The sequence below is a fragment of the Alnus glutinosa genome, chromosome 12 (assembly GCF_958979055.1).
Source record: "Alnus glutinosa chromosome 12, dhAlnGlut1.1, whole genome shotgun sequence".
In the NCBI taxonomy this organism is placed as follows: Eukaryota; Viridiplantae; Streptophyta; class Magnoliopsida; order Fagales; family Betulaceae; genus Alnus; species Alnus glutinosa.
Genome location: NC_084897.1, coordinates 17,231,290 through 17,245,560, shown reverse-complemented (window position 1 = coordinate 17,245,560; position 14,271 = coordinate 17,231,290). Strand labels below are relative to the sequence as shown.

The window sequence follows — 14,271 nt, the reverse complement described above, 5'->3', positions numbered from 1 at the left end:
AATAGCAATTTCTTCGGGTATTTATTGTTGAGATATAATAATAGCGCCTCAAGATAATTTATAATTGTATAAATATGAAGGGGGTTTACAATTAACCTTTCCGATATGCTATATGATGGTTTACAATTGACCTTAGCTTGTTTAAGGTTGGGTGGTCGACCCTCTGATAAGATATAGGATAAGTAATTGACCTAGACTAGTTTAAGCTGGATCGTCGACCTTTGTGAGATGACATCAGATAGGTGATTGACCTAGGACTGGTCATCGACCTTCTGAAGATGAGATATGATGGGTGTGGGTCCGTAATAATGGTGTCTCAACTAGCCTGCGATAGCATGTCGGTTGGGTCATGGCCTTCCAGTGATAGCATATGTTGGCTCATGGACTGTAGTTGTTGACAATGACACACATCGTATACACTTTTGGTGATATATAGTAAGGGCTGTAATCGAGTTGTGCCAAGCTTTATGATTTCAAGACAGGCTCGTTTATGAGTCGAGTTTAAATAGTCGAACTCAAACTAGAGCTAAGCTATGAAATGTGTGTTCAAGTTCGGCTCCCTTAAAACTTCGGCGAACTCAAGCTTGTTGAGAATGCTATTCGAGCCAAGCTGGGTTACTCGACAAACTTGACTAAACTAGAGCTCAATGTAGGTTATTAAATTTTTCAACGTGTGATCAAAGTGGAGTTAAAGCATGAGTTGATGAACAACATCTATATATTTATTAGTAACATAAATATATAATATGTAATTATATAAGGCATATCATAAAATATAGTTTATAGAGTAATGATTCAATGCCACCTTAATATACAACTTTTCACCACATTGCTTATATGGCAAGGTGGTCCCCCACTACTTTTTGAGTTTTTTTATTTTTTAAAAATAAATTAAGGTGAGGGACCACCTTACCACATAAACAAGGTGGTGAAAAGTTGTATATTAAGGTGGTAGTGAATCATTATTCTAGTATATAACTAGGAGTAATGATTCAATGCCACCTAAAGATACAACTTTTCACCACCTTGCATATGTGGCAAGGTGGTCCCCCACTACTTTTTGAGTTTTATTATTTTTTAAAAATAAATTAAGGTGAGGGACCACCTTGCCACATAGGCAAGGTGGTGAAAAGTTGTATATTTAGGTGGTAGTGAATCATTACTCTATAACTATAGTCTATAAGTAACAAATTAACACCATGTTATTATATATAAATAGAGAGTACAAATTATGGTATATGTAAAATGTGAGCAAGTAGTAAGTCTAATATATTCTATATAAATATGAACAAACTAACGAGTCGGACTAACGAGCTAAGTGAGCGATCCGGTCGAGCTTTAAACGAGCTGAGTTCGCGAGCCCCTATCGAACTTTGTCGGGCGAGTCGGGTTTGTATCACTTACTAATCAAGCGAGTTTTTACAGTAACGAGTGAGTTTTTATAGTATCGAACTTGAGTTTGGATCGGACAAAACCGAGTGGGTATCGAGCGAATTATCGAATGGACCGGTTAACTTACATCCCTATGTAATATAGAGCTTAGGCCATGGCATCGTTCAAGTTGGGCCCTTTCGGCTCTATGGGCTAGTGAACCAATATTATATATAAATCAGCCGTCATCAAAATTTACAAACTGAAATTGTCCTACAATTTTTGGTGGACAATTTTAGCTTGAAAAAGAAAAACAACGAATGGTTCGAATTCTGAAAGAGAAAAAGAGAAAATAAGCCCCCTCCCCGGATTCTACCTCTAACGTCCGTCTGTCTCTACATCTCGCATTCATCTCCTCACTGACATAAAGCATTTCCCTCCTCTGAACCTTGCCGATTGTGCTATCTCTCTCTGTCTACCGCCGTGCCCTAGCCCATCAGGTGAGTCCTCCAACACTCCAACTCGCTCTCGTTAGGTTTTCACAGCCTTTCATTCCGATTAGTGCTTAATTTATGTGTCGAGTATAAATTCTTCGGCTTATTAGACTCGTGTGCGTGGTTTCGTGCTTTTAGTTCCTTATTTGTAATTTTTGGTTCTCATAGATCCGTGTAGTTAATGGCGTTGATTATTGCCTTTACGAGACAAGTTTGATAGTTTCGGGGCTGCTAAGACATTGTTTGGTTAGCTGTGAAAGCACTATTTAATGTATTGCTTCAGTGCGAGTTGGAAAAGTAAATATCTAGTGGTTTACTAGTTATATGTATGTGCTTATGGATAGACTTATGTGTGTCTATGTATGGTGTAGCCGAAAGTTAATTTTATATTGGATGTGTGCAATGCGTGCTTGTAGGTGCATTTTCGTATTATTTCGGTTTATTCATTTAATTATATTTCGATTCAGGTTAGTCTTATGACATTAAAATTTAATTTATGCTTTCAAATGGTGATATATTATTCTTGCTAAGTTGATATGGTGGTATTCACATTTGATGTTGTTTCTTATTTTTTATTTTTCATGTTTTTTGAGAATTCGAACGTGAAGAGTGGGATTTAATTGGTGTTATGATAATTTTGGAGAGCCTTGCACAATTAAAGGGTTGGGAAAATTTAGATTTTCTGCCTCTTTTGGTCATGGTGTTATTGAAGTTATGTTAATTGTTTTGTAATCTAAAATTTTTCGTTTAGGCATATTTGAGGCATAAATTCCCCCTCCCCCTCTCTATCTCTCCCCTGTCGGCGCGTCCCAACATTTCTCAGTTGTCTGTTGGCTTTTTCGGTAACAATGTGTGTCTAGTTTCTCCTTTCTGGTGTTTTGTAATGGGGTATTTGAGTAGATTCTAGGTGGAAGGTAAGTTATTCAAGTTCTTCTTTAAGGAGGGGATATCAGTTTTACGACTTTATGAAAGCTGCAGAAGTATCGTGCATTTTGTATCTCTTGGTAGAGTGAGCGTGCACTGGCTATTGGCCACCATGGAAGCTCCACAAGTAGCAAAGGGCTTGAAAGAATTTTTGAAATCCTCCATTGTGAGTTCCAAAGCTTACATCGTCCAATGCTGTTCAAATAACTATGGATGATACCTAGTTGTCGTGAAATATAGTGGTGGTGGCTGAAGGGGTTTTGTCGTTGTACCTAAAGGTAAATGTGGTAGGGGTTGGTCGAGTTTTGCTCTCGAGTTGCAGAGGATTCTAGAATCTTCCTAGCTATCTCTCGTCGGCGTCCACAAAGCCTCTCGTTCTGGGTTGTCACTAGGTGGGAACCCTTTGTCTAGCATGAATGTGCGTCCTACGGTGTTGTTTCCATGTGCTTCGGTTGAGGTTAATAACAAGTGGTTGTATGTGGAGGCGTTAGTTGAGTAGGGGCTCGAATCAGCTAATACTATGTCTCGCAGGGCTCGAAGCTACAGCACCGCAGGCTTAGAACGCCAACGGTTGTGAAGTGTATGGGAAAGCAGTGAGCCACTACCAAGAGGATTTGGCCTCCTGTTCCAAAATGGGTAATAGAGGGAACAAAGAACTAAAAAGATTGTCATGTTTTATAAATAATGACTCTAAAGGTGGAAGTTCCAGTCAAGGCAGAGTGAAGGGGAGGGGTTTCTTTGGTTTCGTATGAAGCTTAAGTTTGCTATTTTGGAATGTGAGAGCGTTGCATGAGAGGGATAAGGGCTCAAGGGTTATAAATTTCGCAGAGACTAGAAGATATATATTATTTTAGGAAACTAAACTTATCAAAAAAAAGGAAACTAAATTGGAGCACATGTTTTGTAGCCTTGTGCGTTGTCTGTGGGCTGCCAATATGTAGATTTGTGTTGTTTAGACTCAAGAGGAGCTTCAGTTGGGATTATGCTTATGTGGGATAGGTGGGTGGTGGAAAAAATAGAAGGGTGTGGGGATGAATTTACCGTTGCCTGTTATGCTAAAAATGTCTTAGATCAATTTTCCTAGGCCTTTGCTGGTGTCTATGGTCCTAACTGTGATTGTGATAGAAGGTTCTTATGGGTTGAATTGGCTGGTTTAATTTGTTGGTGGAACTTGCCATCGTGCATTGGGGAGACTTCAACGTTACTCACTTTTCTAGTGAAAGATCAGGTGAAGCCTGTTTTTGTACAGTTATGTTGGAGTTCTTAGATTTAATTTTTAATTAGAGTCTCATGGATATTCCTCTTGTAAGAAGAACTTTTACGTGGTTGAACAACCAGGATCCTCCTTCTTGGTCTAGAATAGATAGATTTCTAGTCTCTCCTAATTGGGAAGCTCAATTTCCTCAAGTGTCTCAGATGAGGTCGGATCACTTATCAATTCTTCTTGATTGCAAAGATTCTCAAGAAGGAAAAAAATATTTTAAGTTCGAGAATATGTGGTTAAAATCGGGAATTGTGGAAAGGGTGAAACAATGGTGGTCTTCTTACCACTTTCAAGGTTCTCCTAGTTTGATTTTGGCTCACAAACTGAAGGCTTTGAAAGCTGATTTAAAAGTCTAGAATGAGGTATTTGCAATGTAGAGAGACAAAAAAGCTTCTTTTGGATGAGCTATGAGACCTTGATCTTCTAGAAGAAGAAAGAGCTTTATGCGATGAGGAGATAATGAGGAAGGCTAAGGTTTATAAGTGATTTGGAGAGGTCCTACACTTTTCGAGGGAGCGGGTTGGAGATAATCCAGGGCTCTGTGATTAAGTGAGGGTGACAAATGCAAAATTTTTTTTTTTTTTTTTTTTTTTTTTTTTTTTTTTTTTTTTTCCATCAAGTGGCCAATTCGAATAAAAGAAATAACTCCATTGAGCCTTTGATGGTTAATATTACAATTTTTACAGATCAGTACTATAATAGTTTGTATACTGAACAGTTCAATTGTTGGCCCCATTGGTGAGGTTGAGGCTAATTGGTTGGAGATAGCGTTTGAGGAAGGTGAGGTTTTTGAGGTGGTGTAAGTGTTGAACTGCGATAAGGCTCTGTGCCTTGATCGTTTTTCTATGGCGCTCTTCCAAGCTTGTTAGGATGTTTTAAAACATGATATAATGAGGGTTTTCCTTGATTTATATGCTAGAGGCAAGTTTGAAAGAAGTCTTAATGTCACTTTCATCACTCTCATCCTGAAAAAATCAAGGACTATCGGTATTAAGGATTTTCTCCCTATTAGTCTAGTGGTTGGAGTTTACAAAATTGTTGCCAAAGTACTTGCCAATAGGTTGAAAATGGTCGTGGAGAAGATTATTTCCAACTCCCAAAATGCATTAATCTGGTGGAGAAATTCTAGCTTCCGTTCTCATTGTTAATAATTTCCTTGATAGCAGGATCAAATATGGGCAACTAGGTGTGCTTTGTAAATTGGATATTGAAAAGACGTATGATCATGTGAATTAGAGAGGTTTTGGGGAGAAATGGGTTAGTTGGATAGCTCATTGTACTTCTTCGGTGCGTTTTTCTATCTCGGTGAACGTCACTTCGACGAGATTTTTTAATAGTTCTCGTGGCTTGAGACAAGGAGATCTTTTGTCCCTTTTGCCTTTTGTCATTGTTATGGAGGCCGAGTAAAATGATCTTTGTTGCAATGGATTCGGTTTTTTTTTTTTTTTTTTTTTTTTTTTTTAAAATTTTTTATTAGGCTTTCTTGTGGGGTCTAGGAATGTTGATGGGCTTAACATCTCCCATCTTCTATTTGTGGATGACACTTTGATATTTTGCAGGACAAATCCAGATCACCTCTGTTACTTGCGTTGCTTGTTCTGGTGTTCTAAAGCTGCCTCAGGTTTGAAGATTAATATGGCTAAATTAGAGTTGGTCCCTGTTGGCTATGTTAGTAATGTAGAAGGTTTGGCTCGCATTCTGGGCTGCTGGTTTCTTTATTGCCTATGAAGTATCTAGGTCTTCTGTTGGGACCACATTTTAAGGCCAAATCTATGTGAGATGGCATTATTGAAAAGATATAGCGTCGTTTGGGTAGTTGGAAGCGGTTGTACTTGTGTGAGGGTGGTAGGATTATTTCGGTTAAGATCACTTTGGCTAATTTGAGCTCTTTTGAGAAAGTGGTTATGGAGCTATACTTATGAGAGAGAGGCTTTGTGGAGAGTGATGGTGGATTGTAAATATGGCAGCTTGTGGGGTGGGTGGAGTTTTTATGATATTAATGGGTCTTATGTGGTTGGTATGTGGAAAAATATTAGAAAGAGTTGGGGGAGTTCTCTAGGTATACTAGATTTGAGGTGGGTAATGGCTCTAAGATTAGATTTTGGCATGAGGTGTGATGTGGGGATCAAACCCTTAAGGTAGCTTTTTTGGACTGATTCAATATTGTTCGCTTCGAGGATGCTTCCGTTGTAGATCTACGACGTTTGGGCCCTCCTCTCCGTGCACGTGCCTCACTGGGGGCCTCTCCGTTGTGTTCCGGCTCTTCTCCAACGTGGGCACAGCTGCGGGTGGCAGCCATGCGCCGTTCCGGGGCACGTGACCGAGGGCGGGTCCGAAGATTGGGGGTAGATCTACGGTGTTTGAGGCCTTTTCATCTTGCAAGCGCCTCACTGGTGGCTTCTTCGGCTGTTTCCACGTCGTTACGGTGGTTTCTCCACTTCGCGTCAGCGTGCGTGACGTCATGCGCCTCCTTTTTTTTTTTTCCTTGTATTTTGGGCTTTTGTTTTGTATTTTGGGTTTCTTTGTATTCTGAGGGTGTTTTTCGAGGGCTTCTACTATATTTGGGATTTGGGTTTCTCTGTATTTGGGGTTTCTCGTGGGTTTTGAAGGGTTTGTTGGGTGGGGTTGCTTTCGAGGCTGGTTTGGGTGTTTTATGGGGGGTTTTACTGTATTTGGGTTTTGGGTTTCATGTAGGTTTTGGGTGTTGTTGGGTGTTTTGGTTCTTGTGGGTCTTTAGGGTGCTATTTTGTGGGTTGGCTGGGTTCCTTTGTATATTCCCTGTATACTTAGGGGCGCTTTACGCTTTTTAATAAATTTTTTTCTTACTTATCAAAAAAAAAAAAAAAGGATGCTTCTGTTGTAGATCAATTATAGCTTTTTAGTGACTCATAAATGGAATGTTAATTTTATTATAGCAGTACAGGACTGGGAGGTGGATTTCTTCACCTTGTTTTTCAATCTGTTGTATTCCATCAGATTGAGATAGGGCGATGAAGACAAGCTTTGTTGGGCCCCTTCAAAGAGAGGTTGTTTGATGTCAGATTGTTCTATAATGTTCTAATTCCTCATGACAATACTCATTTCCCTTGGAGGAGCATTTGGCGGAATAAGGTTCCCTTGAGAGTCGCTTTATTTGTTTGGCCGGCCGCTTTAGGGAAAATCCTCACCATAGATAACTTAAGGAAATGACATTTCTTAGTGGTGGATTGGTGTTGCATGTGCAAGAAGAGTGAGGAAACTATAGATTTCCTTCTAATCCATTGCGAGATTGCTAATGCCTTGTGGAGTTCTATTTTTTGCCTTTATGGGTTAAAGTGGGTCCTGCCTTGACAGGTGGTGGATCTCTTCCCATGTTGGAGAGGGCAGTGTGGTACTATTCGTAGTGCAATGGTGTGGAAGATCATCTTGTCTTGCTTGATGTGGTGTATCTGGAGAGAAAGAAATGATTGTAGTTTTGAAGATTGTGAGAGGACAGTGGAGGAACTAAAGACTTTCTACTTCAAAACCCTTTTCCATTGGAGAGCTGCGTATGATTTATTTTTATATTTCTAGTTTTCATGATTTTCTTGATCTTTTTTCTTTTTATGGTTTGGTGTTTCTCTTGTATATTTCCTATGTACTTGGATTGTGCCCTCCACTTTTTAATGAATTTCGATTACTTATAAAAAAAAATTGTTTTGTATCCTTTTGAGTTGGTTGGATTGTGGGTGTTTTTGCTGTTTCATGGGTTTGGGCATTGGGAGCTCCCTATGTATATGACGACCTTTGTACTTAGGGACGCCTTACACTTTTTCTATAAAGTTTTTCATTACTTATAAAAAAAAATTGTTTTGTATATTAAAAATTTGGAAGTATTTATTTCCTAGTGGAAGTCTTCACAAAGGCTACTTTTATACTATGGCTTTTGGGAATTAAGGATTTTGTCCTAACAGGCAATGCAAGTTCATGGAATTATGGGTCTTTTGGCGAATTCATTACTGATCTTTGAATTTTATTGTGTCATTGTAAAAGCTCTAACTTGTTAGCATATCATTGATTTAGTGTGTTTATTGGTGACTTTTCCTGCATGAGATAAAGGTTTAGGAATGCATTTTAGAATAAAACTTCCAGATATATTTTGGTATTTATTGAACTCAATATGGGCTTAAATGATCTCTCAAATTTTTTTGATAAGTAATTGTAATTTTATAAAAAAACAGCGTAAGGCGCCCTTAGTACACACGGAGTATACAAGAAGCAACAGCCTCACCACCGACCCAACAAGGAACAGCCCACAAAACAACCCAACCCTAAGCCCCTAAAGCTTACAATCTTCAATCATATCCCACCTCCTATGGTCCTCATCAAAGGCAGAGAGGAAAGCCATAGTTCTATCCCCCTTATCCCCAAAATACATAGAGCACGCCAAGGACAGCTCCAAAGGAGAGGTAGCCTAGAGACCACCCGCAGAATTGAGAGGGTGGGCGCTTGAGAAACTACGATTTGCCTGTGAAAGAGAGGAGGAGCTCGACTCAAGAAACCCCCGCCTGAGAAAACCCACATCTTCATGATTTCCTTGACCCACCACCGGCTTTGGCTTCCTCCCTTTACGTTTGTACTGAATAAGAGGCTTGGGCGTGGGTTTTTCCAGGGAAGAGGAAGGGAGAATCCTCCCTTCCGGCGAGCCCATCACAATGGAAACTTGAGAACCCAAGGCAGAAGTCTCCGACCCACGCCCTAAGTCCACAGGATCAAGAACCTGTGGAAAAAGCTTCCGACCAGCCTCTGAGGAAGCCATAGAATCCGTAAAAATAGCCCCAGGATCTGTCGACAACAAGGTCACCAGCCCAGAAGACACTGGAATAGAAGAGGGAGACGCCGGAACAGAAAATAATGGCGACGTAGAACCCGCTACCTCAGAGGCATCTGGCGAGGCAATCTCCATACTCCCAGAAGGAGAACGAACTAGAAACATCTCTGGCGTTGACACCGGCTTGTTACACGACGGACGGGGAACACTAGATTTCGGCAGAAAGCAGGCCATGCGAAAACCAAAACGTTTTCGACCTAGCCCAAACCCGAAAGACCGTTTCATCGGTAACAAGCCTTTGAGTTTAAGACCCAGAATGGACCTAGAACCCCGGCCCAAGAATATCCCAACCACTCGGCCCAAAGCCAAGTAAAACCTATTCCGCATGTTTTTCCCCGTATACAAATTTGAATTCAAATTAAACCCCTTTGCTGACGCCACCTTGCCTCGAGCAGAACACCCTGGAGAACTCTGCTTGCCCAGCGGACAAAGGGACTTGCCCAGGTCAGGCGGATCAACCGGAATGGACTCCAGAAGAGAGCAATCCACCGCTGTGCGAGAATCCTCTGGGATATCTCTTCTCAAAATCGGAAAGAGATCAAGAACGCACGGCTCCTCCAGCGGCGCCCTCATCCTGGACTTCCGACCACCCACAACTGGGACCGAACCCGACCTCAGCACTTCCGCATACGAAAGGCCAGTACCCTTAGAAATCAAACCCGCTCTTGACCCATCCTCCTTCCCATCTTTCTTAACCATCGCAGACGATGATCGTATCCCGCATCCCACCATGTCCGAGAAGAAGTTTGAGACCTTTCTCAGCTCGCCGGAGAATTTATGCCAACACCATCCTCCACTCCCCTCAGGGATTCGAATGCTCCCTCTCCGACCAACCAACCCGAAAGTTGTCGCCTCTAAGAACCGGCCAGCTTTGTTGCTATCTCTCCGAGCGATCAAGAGTTTCGACCCTTCTCTAAAAGACTTGACAAAATCTTGATCAGCCGGGAAGCCCAAAAGAACTTCCAATATCAACGCAAGCCAGACAGCACAATGGGTGCTCATAATGACCTCGCCAAGAAAATCTTTTCTTCTCTCCACCACCCGTAGCACCGACGCCCCCTCCACCACCGAGAAAACAAAGGACTTCGACTCAACAATAAAGCTCTTCTCCATCGCAAGAAACCCCCAAAACACAGACGGCCAGCCCACAGGAGATTTACATCTTCGCCGAAGCAGAATACCACCCAAGAATGAAATCCACCGGTTGATGCCCTTACAGTCGAGAACAACCTATACACGATTGGGAGGTGGAAGTGGTCTCTAGGTTCTTCGAGTTGTTGTATTCTCAAAGAGTAAGGCATAGAGGCATCTCTCAAATTTAAATAGGTATTTATTATTTTAAGTGCTTGTAGGAGTACCTTCCTGATATTTTGTTGAATCATATGAAGTGTGGTTATGACTGCTGAAATTTCATCAAAATTCAATCGCACTCCATCATTTACTTCTCTAGATTGAAGGGGGAATAATTCAAATACAAACCTTATTAGTTGAAAGAGTTTTTGAGGGGAGGAATTAAAGACTAGGTCATAGCAGTAGCTCCAAGTTGAAGGAGTAGTAAACAGATAGTACACCGCTCATAATTTCCATAAGTAATAAGAGGCTTTATGGTAGGGAGAGAGAGGCTTTATGGCGATTGATGCCAAATTTGAGTGCCTAAAGGGTGGGTGGTGCTCGAAAGAGGTGTCGGGTTCTTTTGGAGTGGGTGTATGGAAACATATTAGGCGGGAGTGGGAGAAGTTTCGCAATTTTGTTCGTTTTGAAGTGGGGAATGGATCACATATTAGTTTTTGGCATGATTGGTGGTGTGGGGATAGACCATTGAAGCAATGCTTTCCAGCTCTTTTTAGTATAGTGGGAACAAAGATGCGAGGGTGGTGGATAATTTGGTTGTTCATAATGGTGTAATTCAGAGGGATGTTCTTTTTACGCGTCAAATCTAGGATTGGGAGTTGGATATGGTCCTTTCTTTCTTTGATTGACTCTACTCCGTTTCGGCTCGACATGGAGAGGGCGACAGGTTAGTGTGGAATCCCTCTAAAAAAGGTTTATTTGAGGTGAGATCCTTCTATGAAGAGCTTATTAGGAAAGATGGCCAGTCTTTTCCCTCTTTTCCCTAGAAGAATATATGGCGTGTTAAGGCTCCAACAAGGGTGGCTTTCTTCGTTTGGTCAGTTGCTTTGGGCAAAATATTGACGCATGATAACTTGCATAAGAGAAATGTTATAGTGATTGAGTGGTATTATTTGTGCAAAAAGAGTGGGGAGTCTATTGATCATTTGTTACTTAACTGTGAAATCATTCAGAATCTTTGGAGCTACATTCTTATTTTATTTGGGGTAGAGTGGGTTATGCCACGATCGGTGTTGGAGTTGTTGAATAGTTGGGGGCCGGCGATAGGGTGTGGTCGTGCGAAAGAAGCTTGGCGGTTAGCTCCTCTGTGCTTATTGTGGTGTATTTGGAGGGAGCGGAATGCGCGGCTTTTTTAAGATGTAGAGACATCTATGGTGGAGCTACAGAAGCGGTTGCTCAATACGTTATATATTTGGATAGCGTCCCATCATAGTTTGAATGTTTTTACTTATGTAGACTTTTTAAAATTATTCTTTCTTCGTCCCTTTTAGGGGTTCTCTTGTATATTTCCCGTGTATAAAGGTTGCGCCCTTCTGTGTTTTTTTATAAATTGCAATTACTTATCAAAAAAAAAAAAGTAATAAGAAGTATTCTGTATTGAAGAACTTGTACATTATATAAATTAAATGTTTCCAAAGGATTGTAGGCATATAAAGATGTAAATAAAGGATTGTACGATACATGTGGAAGTTAACCAAATTTTTTTGTTTGAAATGTAATTTTTTTTTTTGATAAGTAAGAAAGCTTTATTAAAAAAGCGAAAAGCGCCCTTAAGTATACATGAAGTATGCACAGGAACACCCAGCTAGCCCACATAAGAAAACCCACAAGAACCTACGCACACACAAAACCCAAAGCCCCCAAAAACCCAAAATCCAGAAGATACTCCCATAAAGCCCAAACTACAAAAAAACCCCCAACCAAAAAAGTTTGAAATGTAATTGCCTCGAATGACTGTAATTTTTTTGTTTGAAATGTAATTGCCTCGAATAAGACTGTTGAAAGGCAGTTATATTGAATATCAAATTGCCTTGATGCCTCATATCTCTCTCTCTCTCTCCCTCTCCCTCTTTTTTCTGTCTTCAAATAAATTTATTTTTCAATGCTTTGAATCATCCAAGAGTCACCAAAACTTCCACTTAGTTTGTTATAAAATGCGGCATCTCCTAATGAACTTAAAGAAAAGAAGCTGCTGAGCACTTTAATATAGGGCAAGAAAGGGAAATGACTACTAATGATTGGTTCAAAAGCTGTTTTACATGCTATGAAGTGATATTGGAAGGTGAGCTTGGTCACTTTTTTCTTTGATCTTTTGTACTCTATCAGATTAAGACAAGGTGGTGAGGATAAACAATGTTGGATCCCCTCCAAAAAGCGGAAGTTTGAAGTAAGTTCCTTTTATCATGTGTTGGCCATTCTTGCTGGTTCCCCATTTCATTAGAAGAGTATTTGGAGAGTTAAGGTCCCTTCGAGAGTGGCGTTTTTTGGGTAGACGGGGGCATTAGGGAAGATCTTGACTTTGGATAATGAAGAGGAATGTCATAGGGATGGATTGATGTTGTATGTACAAGAGGAGTGAGGAGTCTATAAATCATCTTCTCCTTCATTGTGAAGTGGCAAGATAATTATGTTTCGACAAATGGGAGCTATCATGACAGAGATGATCCACGGAAATGATAGCTCCCATTTGTCGAAACATTATCTTGCCACTAACTGGTTGGACAGAGATGACCCACGGAAATGATAGCTCCCATTTGTCGAAACATAATTATCTTGCCACTTCACAATGAAGGAGAAGATGATTTATGAGGATAGTGAGTCCAGTGTGCTTCTTCTTAAATCTTCCTTCCTGAGATCTCTCCTGGATTGGGCCCTTGCTCATGTTCCTACCTTCTCTTTAGGGAATTTGGTAGATTTGATTTGTTTTCTAGATTGTAACAACACCAAGTTCTTGGTGCTCATTGTATAGTAGCTAGCTCTTTGGTGCTCTTGTTTTCTTGTATACTCTTCATGTACGAGGATTTTCCTCTTTTTTCAATAAAACTTATTATTATTCATAAAAAAAAAGGAGAAGATGATTTATAGACTCCTCACTCCTCTTGCATATATAACACCAATAAGAACTTAGACCCCACCACTAACCTCAGATCGAAACTTAAAAGACTTGGATTCCACGTAACAAAATCCAAAATAACCCATCCCTCAGACCACACCCCACCTTTAATTATATAGGCTCAAAGATCTACCTCCCAAACTTCTTGCTCCTCAAAATCTCTGTCCAACTAGTTACTCTCTTCCATCTGTCTGGCCAGATGGGAGCTATCATTTCCGTGGGTCATCCTGGTGAGATGGTGGGGTCTAAGTTCTTGTCTTCTATGGAGGCTTATGATGTCAAATTTGAAGTTTTCCTCTTACAAGATGTGGTTAATGGAGAAGGGGAAGAGTTGGAGGATAGTGGCCCACTATCAATTGTACCCTTGGCAGTGAGTGTGGTTAAGGAGCCCATTTCTAGTGTGTCTCCCAGATGGGTGGTTGAGTGGGTGAAGGGTTTTTACAAAGTCGTAGGGTTGTCATTTGATCGTTTTGAGGATAAGTTGATGACACTTTTTGAAGAGATTGAAGCTACTAGAGATCAAACGATAGAAGAGACTTATGTCTATGGTCACCTCCACATCAGGGATGAAAGGCCAGTGGGAGAGAAAGAGGTTGGATTGGTCCATTAATTATGATAAGAAGGGGGAACAGTCAATTAGAATGTGAGGAAAGGATAGGGACTCTTCTCGTGTTTATGAAGCTTAAAATAGTAATTTGGAATGTAAGAGGGCTCAATGTGCTGACTAGAAGATTGCGGATTAAAGGGCTCCTCAGAGAGTGGACGGAAGATTTTGTTTGTTTGTTGGAGACGAAAATGGAAATCATTACTAGGGTGGTGGTACGGAGCTTATGGGGATGCTAACATGTGGATTGGTGTTATAAGGGGGCAAGTGGGGTCTTGGGTGGTATTTTGATTATGTGGGATTGGCGGGTTGTGGAAAAGATTGATGAGTGTGTGGGAAGATATACAGTTGCTTGTTCTTTGCACAACACCGATGATAATTTTGTGTGGGCGTTTGGGGGTGTGTATGGGCCTAATAATGACAGGGAGAGGAGTGTTTTGTGGGATGAGATGGCTGGTTTGATGAGCTGGTGGGAGATGCCATGGTGCTTTGGGGGAGATTTCAGTGTGGTTAGGTTTCCTA

At 40.8% G+C, this 14,271-nt stretch overlaps 1 protein-coding gene across 6 annotated transcripts in view; it reads left to right on the top strand.

Annotated features, from left to right (window-relative positions):
* The first annotated feature begins 1,626 nt into the window (after positions 1 to 1,626).
* The window catches only part of LOC133851618 (protein CHROMATIN REMODELING 20), an 89,088-nt gene continuing 76,443 nt past the window's right edge, over positions 1,627 to 14,271 (top strand). For 5 of the 6 annotated variants that reach the window (XM_062288112.1, XM_062288116.1, XM_062288115.1 and 2 more), the window contains exon 1: positions 1,627 to 1,871. The gene's annotated coding sequence lies outside the window, so the exon portion shown is untranslated. Of the gene's footprint in view, positions 1,872 to 7,386; positions 7,581 to 14,271 lie in introns of all 6 variants that reach the window. The other variant, XM_062288113.1, reaches the window with a different exon arrangement.